This window comes from Boleophthalmus pectinirostris, unplaced genomic scaffold, assembly GCF_026225935.1.
Source record: "Boleophthalmus pectinirostris isolate CB_2022bp ecotype Guang Dong unplaced genomic scaffold, ASM2622593v1 HiC_scaffold_21, whole genome shotgun sequence".
Classification (NCBI taxonomy): Eukaryota; Metazoa; Chordata; class Actinopteri; order Gobiiformes; family Gobiidae; genus Boleophthalmus; species Boleophthalmus pectinirostris.
In genome coordinates this window covers 6,547,196-6,559,695 of record NW_026571175.1, presented here as the reverse complement: position 1 = coordinate 6,559,695, position 12,500 = coordinate 6,547,196, and the positions used below count along the sequence as shown (strand labels likewise).

At 42.0% G+C, this 12,500-nt stretch overlaps 1 protein-coding gene across 1 annotated transcript in view; it reads left to right on the top strand.

Annotated features, from left to right (window-relative positions):
* The window catches only part of grin2da (glutamate receptor, ionotropic, N-methyl D-aspartate 2D, a), a 414,138-nt gene that overhangs the window by 307,198 nt on the left and 94,440 nt on the right, over positions 1–12,500 (top strand). The window lies entirely within an intron of this gene.

Here is a 12,500-nt window from a genome sequence, read left to right as displayed (position 1 = left end):
TGCATGAAGCTCAAGCACCGCGTCCACATCAGCTGAACATTACTGATTGGTAAAGTATTAATAAACACTAGTAGATAAACTTTCGGGCAGGTGGCGTTTAACTACTCAAATTAAAAAAATATAATATATTATAGCCTATATTGTTAAAGTGTTATGAGATATGCATCTTTACTCCTATGTGCAATGTTTCGAGTGGCGTGTGGCGTGAGCATGAGTGAGTGACTGCGTGCGTGCTCCCCAGGCACACGCATTTTGAATAGGCCCGCAGAGCGTACGGGTGTCTATGTTTCACTGTATGTGAAATGAATGGTAGGAAGGCGACTGGAGCGAGTCAGGAAGCAATTGCCTTGTTATTTAGTGCATCACGGCAAATAAATAAATAAATTCATGAGCAATGAACTGGCGCGTTTATTGAGCCCACGCTGCACTCACAGTGAGATTCCGAAGAGGGAGTTAAACCCTGAGCAACAAGCGGCGTTTTGTTACGGACAATTAAGAATGTGAACATGCACGTTGGGTGAATTTTGGAATGAATGAGCTATAGAGTTTGCATTTTTATCAAGGCTCCTTAGTTTGTTTGCTATATGATTGTTCTAAAATCTAAACTCAATCGGTGGATGGCGGGCGAGTGCGGTTTTGAAAATTGGTCAAAACTTTGGGTGCAAATGGATAGCAGGCGAATGATGAGTTTTGTGTCGCGGTTGCGGATGAAAAAATAGCCCATCCGCGCATCTCTAGTCCACTGCAGTGTAGAACAATGAGCTTATGCTGTCGCTTTTGTTTAGGTGTTCATTTGGGAATTGTCAGTCGATGCAAGGTGGAGGCGGTGGAGCGGGGGAGGTTGGTGGGTGCGAATCGCTTTCTGCTACGTCAAACGCGTCATAGGTGTATCTGGCCACGTCATCGTTGTAGCAGCTTTAGCTCGTTGTCATGTGGAAGGGTGGCAGAAATATGCTGCAATTTGTTAAAAAAAAACGTTGAATCAATCTAAAAACCACTTCGGCGACATATACAAGGCCCACACATCACTCTAAGGCTACGTTCAGACTGCAGGGCTGAACACTCAATTCGGATTTTTTGATGAAATCCGATGTTTTTGCGAGGTCATTCACATTTCCAATTAAATGTAACTTGTATGTGAACTCCAGTGTGAACATTAAATGGCCCAAAAGTGTCCCGCATGCACACTGGAGGAAATGACGACATCAACCGCAGCGAGCGTGCTCTGTGTTTACGGAAGTTGTTCAAACATGGACGCAGCATTGAGCACCTGGAGATTTTAAAGTTCCTCTCGTACCGTAGCCAGAACATGAACAACTTACTTGTTTTAAGGAGGAGATTGAGAAAGAGAAGGACAAGGTTTTTGGTCGTGGTGTTTTGTGGGACAGCGGCAGCGACGTCCGTTGAAAGGAACGTGTGGATGTGGAGACGTAGCCAAGAGTGATGAGTGGTGATGTGCTTCACTTCAGTGACACGGAGTTCATTAACAATTTTCGCCAACTTCAGCACAGAAACGTGTAGGTCGGATGAATGCGCTTTGGCCGTTCAGACTGAAGTCACATGTCAAAAGATCAGATATGTATCGGTTTTAGGAGCACATATCCAAGTGGCCTGGGTCACATTTGAAAAAATCGGATCTGTGTCGTTCAGACTGTCATTAAAAGATCAGATACAGGTCACATAGGGACCAAAAAATCGGATTTGGGTCACTTCAGGCTGCAGTCTGAACGTAGCCTTAGAAGGTAGAAAGCTCTGAAAAGTTGATTTTGCTCGAGATGGGCCCTTTAAATAAATATTCGATCTCTAGCAGTGTGATTTTGAAGTGCTGTTTGTTTGCAAGTTTTCTACCTGACAAAACCCACCTCTAATGCCCTGCTGTTTTTTTGGCATTTTTTGGCAACGCAATAACATCTCCATGGAGACGAGCAGTTGCCAAATCCTCCACCAGAAAATTTACATAGTGCACCTTTAGTTGTGTCTGATTACCCCAGACTGAAGTGGTTTATGCAGGAACCAAAACACTGTCTCATGAAACCCGAGGACCTGAAATGAATATTTAGTAGCGGAGCAGTTGTTTCATTTGGGTGTTTTAAAATGCAAAGAGTACTTAAACTACTAACAAGTAATGAGGAGGTGTAACAGTGTGTATGACAGTTTTGACAATTCTCTGTTTTTTACTTAATCTGCTGGGATAAAACAAGGCATAAAGAGGTAGGGATAAAAGGGTCTGCTGTCCCGGTACTCAGGGTTTTAGGGGCCCGGAGTTGGACGGTCTTCCTTATTATTTTCTATTAGAGAGGGGCCCATGTGAAGGTTCTTGCCCCAGGCCTTCAAGTTTCTGTCGACGGGCCTGGTTGTAAATATAAATGACACTATTATTATTTTATACCAAACAAGAAGCAGTTTGTGAAGAAAAGTTGAAACATACAGTATGTTGAAAATGACAGAAAGTGAAGAGTTTTATTTTAGAGAGTTCAATATCGATGACACTAGGGAGAATTCCATCTAAAAATTCAACACAGTTTACGTAAGAAACACGAAGACACATTCAACTTGGGAATTATAAGTTTAACATGACTTTTTTTTACATTTAAATAGCAAAGAATACCAAATAACTCTCACTAACTTCTCATTTCTGCTGTTGTCTCATGAAAATCTAATCTAAAATTTAAAAAAAAGTCAACTAATACCACACACTGTATATATAACATAGCAAACCCCCATGTTCCAAAGTAAACCTGGATGCACTTCCGGCTCCATCGACTCTAATTCACTTTATTTTGATGAACTATTGATTATCTATTATCTGTCTATATCTGTTTCTCTTTTTTGGTCTTTAAATGTCCGTACTAACCCACAGTACACTTAGCAGCAGGTTTGATTGACAGAGTTGCTATGCATCTGCTCCCTCCTCATGGATCAATAATAAAATTTGCATAAGTTATTCCCCCTCTGTCCAGCTCGAGACCAACTAGTGGCTGCTCCAGGTACTGTGACTCCCAGGAGCTTGGGCCCAGAAAGAATTCTGCCTTAGAAGCACAAGGCATTTTTTGGGGAATTCAAACTGCTCATGTTTGGCTGACAGGGCATCCACAACTTTCACAAAGGTTGGATTTTGTAGGGATTCTTTTCTATTTTCACAACATAAACTTTTTAAAATATTTTAAATTCTCAAAGCTGCTAAAGGTTAGACTTTAGACTTTAGACTAAACTCGTTTGGCACATACAGCAACAACACCGCACAACACAACACACACACACATTACAGTAGACATTACAGTGCACTCAGCGGGACCTGGTGTTCAGAAATGTGAATGGCCGAGGGGATCAGGATTCTGCCAAAGCGGGCCCTCGTGCACCTGAGCACCCTGTACCTCCGTCCTGAGGGCAGTGGGATGAGGTGTTCCTGTAGTGGGTGAGTGGAGTCCTGTTCTATGGAGAGTGCAATGCGTCCAATGTCCCTGTTGTTAAGATCCGCGAGGTTGGGTGTTAGCTTTATTAGACTCAGTGTAACCCCGCTCTGAGCCTGCCCTAGCTCCAATCTAGCAGCTCTCGCACTGATTGGTCCAAACGCTCAACGCCATGCACGTTACTGATGCCACACAGGTAGGAGGAGCTCGCCCGTATTGAGGAAGTAAATGCAGAAGAAAACATTTTTTTGGGGCCCATGCGACATTGAGCACAGGCCACTGAAAATAAGGCGACGTCATCTAGGATTCATCTTCCAGATTTTATTATAGTTCTATGTCCCTGCTAAACCAGTAGTGTGGTCAGGAATTTTCAATAGCCTTGCTCCTGATTGGCTCTTTGATTAGTATGATACTTGCAGTCGGAATTCCAAATATGGAGCACAGCTCTAAAATCTGCTATGTAACTGCAAGCCTCAATGAGCTTCATTTGACTGGAGCCAAACGCTATGGGTGACATCACACTCCTTTAGTCTAGGGATGTAACAATATCCAAATCACGATATTATCAAAATATCCATCTCACGGTACGATATTTATTGCGGTATTCTGAAGAGGCTGATATAATTGTAGATTAAAATGCCTTGACAAGATTTTAGTGTGAATTATTTCGATCATAATCCCAAGAATTCAAGTAAAAAACATATTTCTTCATGTTGTCTGCATTGAAATGAATCATGGAATATGTAGTTTCCAATGTTCATATGCTGGTGCTACTATAAAACCTGCATTTAAGCAAAGGAACTTGTAATTCAATATATTGTAACAGTCCACGACATTATTGTGAGACTTTTGACGATATGATATCATGATATTTCGGTTATTGTTACATCCCTACTTTAGTTTTATACATTTTGATTAACTAAGGACGCCCTCACAGTAGGACTTTAGAACATACCTTGCTCAATAACATTTGCTGTGGGTTCTATAGCCCAGACTCACCTGCAAAACCGAACCAAGACTCCAGCGATTTAACGGCTAAAGGCCTAAACACCTAGTTGGAATGTTAAAAAAAAAAAAAATCATTATGTCATGTTTGGTGCTCCGTAACACTCCAGCTCAAATCGCCTGAGGACACATCTCCACACGCCTATTTCCTAACATTATTTTCAACATGAACTTGTTTCAATCGCCTGCAGCTAAATCGCGAGCTCTCCAACATTGTATTCCAGAGAGCGGGGGCTATTCTTCAAGACCTGCTCCTTGGGTAGTTGAACTTATCCTCCCATTTTCACCTTGAGATCAGCTACTAAGTATTGTAACTTACTCTGCTAAATCCAAAAGTGCGTCCTAAAAAGCGCCGGTGTTTAATAATAGATGGAGACTGCGGTGCTGGATGTGCCTCCTCAGCACTGTCAAACCCTCGTCTTATTCTCAACACGGGTCGAAATCGCTTCAAGGGGCAAAAAGTACATCGCATTTACAAGTATCCGGAGTACGCAGATAGTAGTTCAAATATTTAGTGGGACGAGCCATGCAGTGCTTTTCTGGCTGATTTGACGCAGCGTGTGATTAGAAGTCCCATGATGCATTGCGGGGTTATCATCTCGCTGTCTCATTATCAGATGTTTAATTCACCATCTCTCATCCCACCTGTCGTTTACCAGAGATTTACTGAGGGAATACTTCAGGAAAACTCATTTGAATGGAGATTCAAGATTTTCTCATTGAGTTTACAGGTGTTTTAAAGGTGCTTCTGTTTGTTTCTGTGAAGATGTTCTTACTTTGCATTGAATTACATTAACATGTCGATCTTGCATGTGCTGTTATTGCCCATAAATACTTTGAAAAACATGCATTCTTACTGTAAGCGAGTTTGCCTCTCCATAGATCTGACCTGTAGCTTGGCCGAGTGGTGTACCTGCTTGTAGCCATTGAAATAGATAGGTTTAATGCTATACTGTGGAATATTCTAGGCAAATACATCACAGAGAAAAATACAGGCAAATACATCACTGCTGGTCCCTCCACCAAAAACATGAACACATGATAATGATGTTTCTTTATTAAAAACAATATAGTCCATGGGCCAGACCCCAAAATTTGACATGTCAGTATCACTCAAGCTGTCAAGAACTATAAATGTTATGGAACTTTTCAAAAAGTAGTGACTTTTTTTTGACATTTATTTTAGTGTGATAGATTTGAGTTTAAGCAGTGGAACAGTTAACCCTTCATGACATCAAGGTGGTAATTGTTTTTTTTTTTAAGTTGTGGCACCTGTTTCACTCCATGTTCAACATTATGGCATTAAACTTCTCTTGGAGACAAGATGCTTAACGATGTTACTTGCATACAAGTCAGATTTATAGAGAGGCAAGCTCACTCACAGTAAAAATTCACTAATTAGGTATTTCTTTAACAATAAAAACACTTCTAATTGAGGTTTAATGCCATACTGTGGAACAATAACTAGTGTTGTAGTACTCAAGACCAGTCTTGGTCTTGAGACCGGCCTGGAGGCCGTTTTTTTTTTTTTTTTTTTTTGCGGTCTTGGTCTTGTCACAGACTTGACCATGTTTGGACTCGGTCTTGAAGGTGTTTGGACTCTGCCTTGTCTCGGTCTTGGGGTCTGACACTAGAGGAGTAAAACAAATGGAGATAGATTTATTAAAAAAAAACAAACAAACATTGATATATATGTGCCAAAATAACTATAAAATACAAATAAATGTAAAAAATTACAAAGATGGTCAATGGTCTCGATTTGGTCTCGACGGGCTGTTAAAAGTCTTGCTCTTGTCTCTTGACCCTCAGAGGTCTTGGTCTGGTCCTGGTCTCGGGACCCTGTGGTCTCAGACAGCTCTTGGTCTCAATTAGTGCCGTCTTGACTACAACACTAACAATAACATCTCCATGGAGTTGAGCAGATGGTGGAGAAGTTACAGTGCACCTTTAAACCACTGAGCATCGACTGAACCAAACACTCACAGAAGCTCGGCACAAAAGTCACAGAGAGAGAAAGAACAGGACTTGAAGCTCGTGCTCTTTGTCTGAACGTCGTCATTATTGTAGAAGAGCAGAACACGGTGTACCTCCAGCTCTCAGTCTGCTCTGCACCTGTACTAACCCTGTCAGGTTCACACTCACACAGACAGGTGCACAGACAGGTGCACAGACAGGTGCACAGACAGGTGCACAGGGAGACAGGCTCTGGGGAGAGGGGGGAGGGTTGGGGGCTGAGGAGCTTAAAGGGTTTATGACAGATTAGAAAATGCATTTCACCAAAATGTAATGAGTGTGATTACATTTAAAGGTACATGGTGGGGTCCACTACCTGCTTGCCTTCATAGAAACAACATAGTTTTTCTTTGGAACATTCCACAGTATGGCATTAAACATATCCATTTTGCATTTATTCAATTACAGGTGATTTTATTTCTCTAAAATACGTTGAAAAACTTGATAAACCACCTCAGACTTGAACTGTAACTGGGCTTGCTGATGTAACGTTTGTTTCCATGGAGGTAAATAAGCTTAATGCCATACTGTGGAACATTCCAGACAAGTAATAACATTCTATGGAGGTTGCACCGTGCACCTTTAAGACTTGATGGGACAAGATCTCACAAGACAAAACTTGTGCACACAGGCTGAAAATGATCTCCCATGTTTTTATGTTTGGATTGGATTAAAAAATAAGAATAGGCGTTAAGTACTGGTGAGGGACATTTTTTGAGAAGCTATAGTCCCAAAGCAGTGTTACAATGACAGCAAAAATCTTCATTTTGTCTCGTTCTCATTGATCCAATCTCAGGTCTTGTCTTGTTTTATGGACATTGTATATTGTCCCTCCCTTAATGAAGACTAGTTTTGGTTCCACCAATTTTAGCTTTGAAGTGAAGTTTATAATTTTCCTTCCTGTTGGACATGGACAGCAGATGATGATGTACTATATCGATCCCGGGTATCATTGACTTTACATTGAAAAATGCTGGCTCTATAAATGCAGGCATCATGAGCTTCATTTGACTGGAGTCAAATACCATGGTTGACGTCACACTCCCTTAAGGCCACAAACTGCAGCAGAATTTGCCTGATTTTGGTTGCAATTTGCTTCTCCCTGAGTTTGGGGAGGCGAGACCCGACTTTGTGTCTTCGTGTGTGATTTTTTTTAAGCCTCTGCGCTCCTCATGTGTGTGGTGTCAGTGTGACTCTGAGCTGCTGTGTCAGATCATAACCACTAAACATCAGCAACACTACGGCAACAACCAAGAAAACAGAGTATTGGGGAGGGGCAGAGGAGTGACGGACACTGAGACTCAAGATACTAACTCAGGATAAAGCAAAACTAATGAGAAGACTTTATTACTCACCTCTCGTAAAGTTGTACATTTAAAGTGCAGCATCTCATCCCCATTTTCTATAGAATTTGTCTTCTTCAAATAATGACACCCAGTCCACAACAGCACTGTTAATCCAGTTTGAAGAATTGTTTGAAAGTAAAAAGCTGAGAGTAGTTTCTCATTGGGTCAACCCTATGTTCCCACAGCTTTATGTTCCCTCATTTCTAAGATTGTTCTTATTTCTAAGATTTTTCTCAGAACTGAACTCTAAGTCAAGTCATTTTTATTTTTATATCACATTTAAAGTGTATAATAGGTTGGGGGTGACGACTAAATTGGGAGAAATGGGGAAACAATCTGACCAAATAGATTTTAAAGGAAATGTGGGAACACAGGATGTAATTTTCTCATGTGTGTCTGTTTACATCCGCACAGTGAACGGATCGAGGTCTTTACTTAGCAACCATCACCTTGTGACATCATCAGGTGGCAATCAAGAAGTGCTCCCCTGTGTTTTTTAAAGGTGTACTGTGTAACTCCTACTGTAGACATGTACGCGACGCCACTAGCCTAAGTTACAAATCTGATCTATGTCGAGGCAAGCTCACGCACAGTAACAACGCGTGTTTTTCGAGGTATTTAACCAATACAGAAAACATATGGAATTGAATAAATTAGGGTGACCATATTTCCGTTTGTGAAAACCCGGACACCTTTTGAATGCGTATTGTGTATTACAGGTGGGTAGTAATTACACACGGGTGGGTCAGGACTATTCTTGGACTTAAGAGAGAAAACGAAAAAGCAGTTTGTCCGCAAAGCGCGATCGGGCAATTGCTGCGTTTACCTCCGAGAGGTACAGAGCTGAGCCGGTCCTTTCTCCTGCGTCACCTCCAAGCCCGTCCTGACACTGAGTCCTGTTTCAGTCCTGGTTTAGTCCTGGTTTAGTCCTGTTTTAGTCCTAGTTCAGTCATGGTTTAGTCCTCCTCTTCAGTCCTGGAATCAGTCCTGGGTTAGTCCTGGTTTAGTCTTGGTTCAGTCCGTGGCGTAGGCAGCACAAAAGTTTGATATAATCTCTGGTTAACGGGCAGGTGCGGTCCTGTACTGTGTGGTTGTGGTGTTGTACTGGGGGTCTCCAAAAATGGACCCGTGCGGGACTCTGCTCTGTAGGCTCCATTATGGAATAAATGAATCTTCAGTTCGTTACATAAAAAAGGAGGAAAATAACACAAGGACGACAGCAGCAATAAGTTTTAAGAAGGAAGTAAAAAGGGTTGTATCTGTCGATCCTGTCTGAGAAAAGTGTATAAAGTTTGTGCTGAGGGGTTTTACAGACTTAAAACAGATGTAATAATTGTAAAATATTAGTTGATACTTTGTGGATTTCACCTATCACGGGTTATTTTTAGAACGTAACCCCCGCGATAAACGAGGAACACTGTCCTCTCACCTCGCAACCTGTGCACATGACCTCCCACTTGTCCCGACCGGGATGGAAAACGGAGAATTTCTTGTACAAGTCATTGTTAAATGCGCATTTGTGCTTCGGTATGTTTCAGACTGACCGACTGTTTGTGTCTCGCTTCTTCTGAGTCACAGACGCTACGAGAGACGCTCAGTTTAATGTCCCCAATGAACGGTACTGAAAACCCGGACATCTGCATCACTTTATATAAAAAAAAAAAACCCGGACGCCCCGGACAGGACGCAAAATACAGACATGTCCGGGGAAAAACGGACATTTGGTCACCCTAGAATAAATGCAAGAGAGAAGTTTAATGCCAAACTGTAGAACCAGGAAAGCAATAACATCTCCACGGAGACAAGCAAATGACGGATTCCTCTTTTCAGAAATGTTACATAGTGCACTTTTAAACCAATGAGCTTCAAATAAACCAATCAGAGAAGCAAATATGCCTAAAACCTGTCGAAAGTACACAATAGTTACGCTCAAACAAATACAACGAAATGACAACTTCTTTATTTGTTAAGTTAAGGTTTAAACTGTCAGAAAAAGTTCTTCTTTGTGTGTTTATTGTCCCTGGGTGCTACAGAGTTGATGTGTTTAGAGCCACGCTGGTTTAAATCGGTGTAAACATGTCTTTATATTGAAATGACGCTTTTTCTACCCAAGTTTAAATGTAGATGTAACAAAGACGCTCCGAGGGAAACAACAAAATGAAACGAAATGTGTTTGAGTGAATCGGTATTCCACAGAGGAGCAAAACTCTGCTTTTCTGTGTTTGCATCAAATCAAAGAGAACGGGTTTGCGCGCCGCAGATCTCACGAGTGTCTGTTTGAGTTTTAATCACACAAACACTGGACTCGACGCTACTGTTGTCTTATGAAAAGAAAAATAATTAAAACCAAAGAAAGTGTGATTGCCATACTGCAAAGTGTTACTACATCAGAGGAGTGGGCGATGTGAAAGATAGACAGAGAGACAGAGAGAAAGACAGAGAGAAAGACAGAAACAGAGAGAGACAGACAGAGAGACAGACAGAGAGAGAGACAGAAACAGAGAGAGACAGACAGAGACAGAGAGACAGAAAGACAGAGAGAGAGAGAGAAAGACAGAAACAGAGAGAGACAGACAGAGAGACAGACAGAAAGACAGAGAGAGAGAGACAGACAGAGAGAGAGAGGGAGAGGCAGACTGATTGAGAGAGAGAAAGAGACAGACAGACAAACACACAGAGAGAGAGAGGCAGACAGATAAGCAGATAGAGAAAGAGACAAACAGATAGAGAGAGAGAGAGAGACAGACAGACAGAGAGAGAGGCACACAGATAGACAGAGAGAGAAAGAGAGAGACAGACAGTCAGACCGAGAGAGAGACGAACAGAGGCAAAAAGACATAAAGAGAGAGAGACAGACAGACAGATATACAGACAGAGAAAGAGAGAGAGACAGAGTGAGACAGACAGAGAGAGAAACAGACAGACAGAGAGAGAAAGAGGCAAACAGAGAGAGAGAGAGACAGACAGACAGAGAGAGAGAGAGATAGTGAGAGAGACCAACAAAGAGAGAGAGAGACAGACAGACAGACAGAGAGAGACAGAGTGAGAGAGGCAGACAGAGAGACAGAATCAGACAGACAGAGAGAGAGAATTAGACAGACGGACAGAGAGACAAAGAGAGAGAGAGAGAGAGAGACAGACAGACAGACAGAGAGACTGAGAGATAGTGAGAGAGACCAACAAAGAGAGAGAGAGAGAGAAAGACAGACAGACAGACAGAGAGACAGAGTGAGAGAGGCAGACAGAGAGACAGACAGAGAGAAAGAGGCAAACAGAGAGAGAGAGAGAGACAGACAGAGAGACCGAGGGATAGTGAGAGAGACCAACAGAGTGAGAGAGACAGAGAGAGAGAAAATTAGACAGACAGACAGACAGACAGAGAGAGAGAGACAGAGCGAGAGAGGCAGACAGAGAGACAGAATCAGACAGACAGAGAGAGAGAATTAGACAGACGGACAGAGAGACAGAGAGACAAACAGAGAGAGAGATAGTGAGAGAGAGACCAACAGAGAGTGAGAGAGGCAGACAGAGAGAGAGAATTAGACAGAGAGAGAGACAGATGGACAGAGAAAGAGACAAACAGAGAGAGAGAGAGAGACAAAAAGAGAGACAGACAGATAGTTAAGCTTCTGTTTTCTTTTCCTTGTTAATTCTTTACAATTTCAGATTCAATTCTATTTTGGTCGTATTAACAAAACACTTTCAATACGAGACGCCTGAACAAAAACAATAAATACGTTTCGTTATTACCATTTAACACAAACACACTCCCATTTCTTTTCTTTTTATTTCCCGACAGGAGACTCTCTTCAGACTCCAACATGTCACTGCACATTAGAAAACTCTTTATGTTTACGTCCCGATTTGCTCCGGATCAAAACTCTCGCGTCTTTAACCTGTATATTTCCAGAGTCTCCTGTCGCGTTACATAATTTTACATCTGGTCCCGTCGTAACGCTCACACTGCTCCATTTATATTTTATTGAAATGACGGAGAGATCTGTGGAGAGAGAGAGAGAGAGAGAGAGAGAGTGATGTTTCCTTTGTGTGAAGATGAAACTTTGTTGTTAAAAGCGTCAAAAAAAAAAAAAAAAAAAAAGTGACAGGCACGGATACATGTCTTTGTTTGTGCTTTTATATTATTCCTGTCTGCCATCTCCTCTTTTCTCTCCTCCCCCCTCTCTCCGTTCTTTATTTATCAATCCATCTTTCTGTCTCTCCCTAGGTTTCTCTCTCTCCCTCCCTTCCTCGTCTCTTACTGTTCTGTTTTGTTCTTTTCTCCATCTATTTTCTCTCTTTTTTTTACTCTTCTCGTCCTCCTTTCACTCTCCGCTTCTGTCCCCATTTCTCTTCCCCCTCTCTCTCTCTTTCCGCTCCCTTCCTCTTTCCCGTCACCTTCTCTCAACCCTCCTCTTTCTCTTTTCTCCCTCCCTCCCTCCTCTTTTTTCAGTTTCTCTCTTCTTCTGTAACCATTTGCTTTACAGTTTTTGACCCTCTCTCTCTCTCTCCGCTCTCTCTCTTCTCGTCACCCTATCTTTCTTTCTTTCTTTCTCTACAACCCCTTCTCTCTCTCTCTCTCTCTCTCTCTCATTCATCTCTCCTTTTCCTCTCTCTCCACCCATCCCTCCCTCTGCTTTTCGGTCACTTCTCTTCCTTCCCATCTGCCCTACTCTCTCTCTCTCCTTTCCTACTTTTTCTCTCCCCTTCTCTTCTCTTCCCCTCTCTC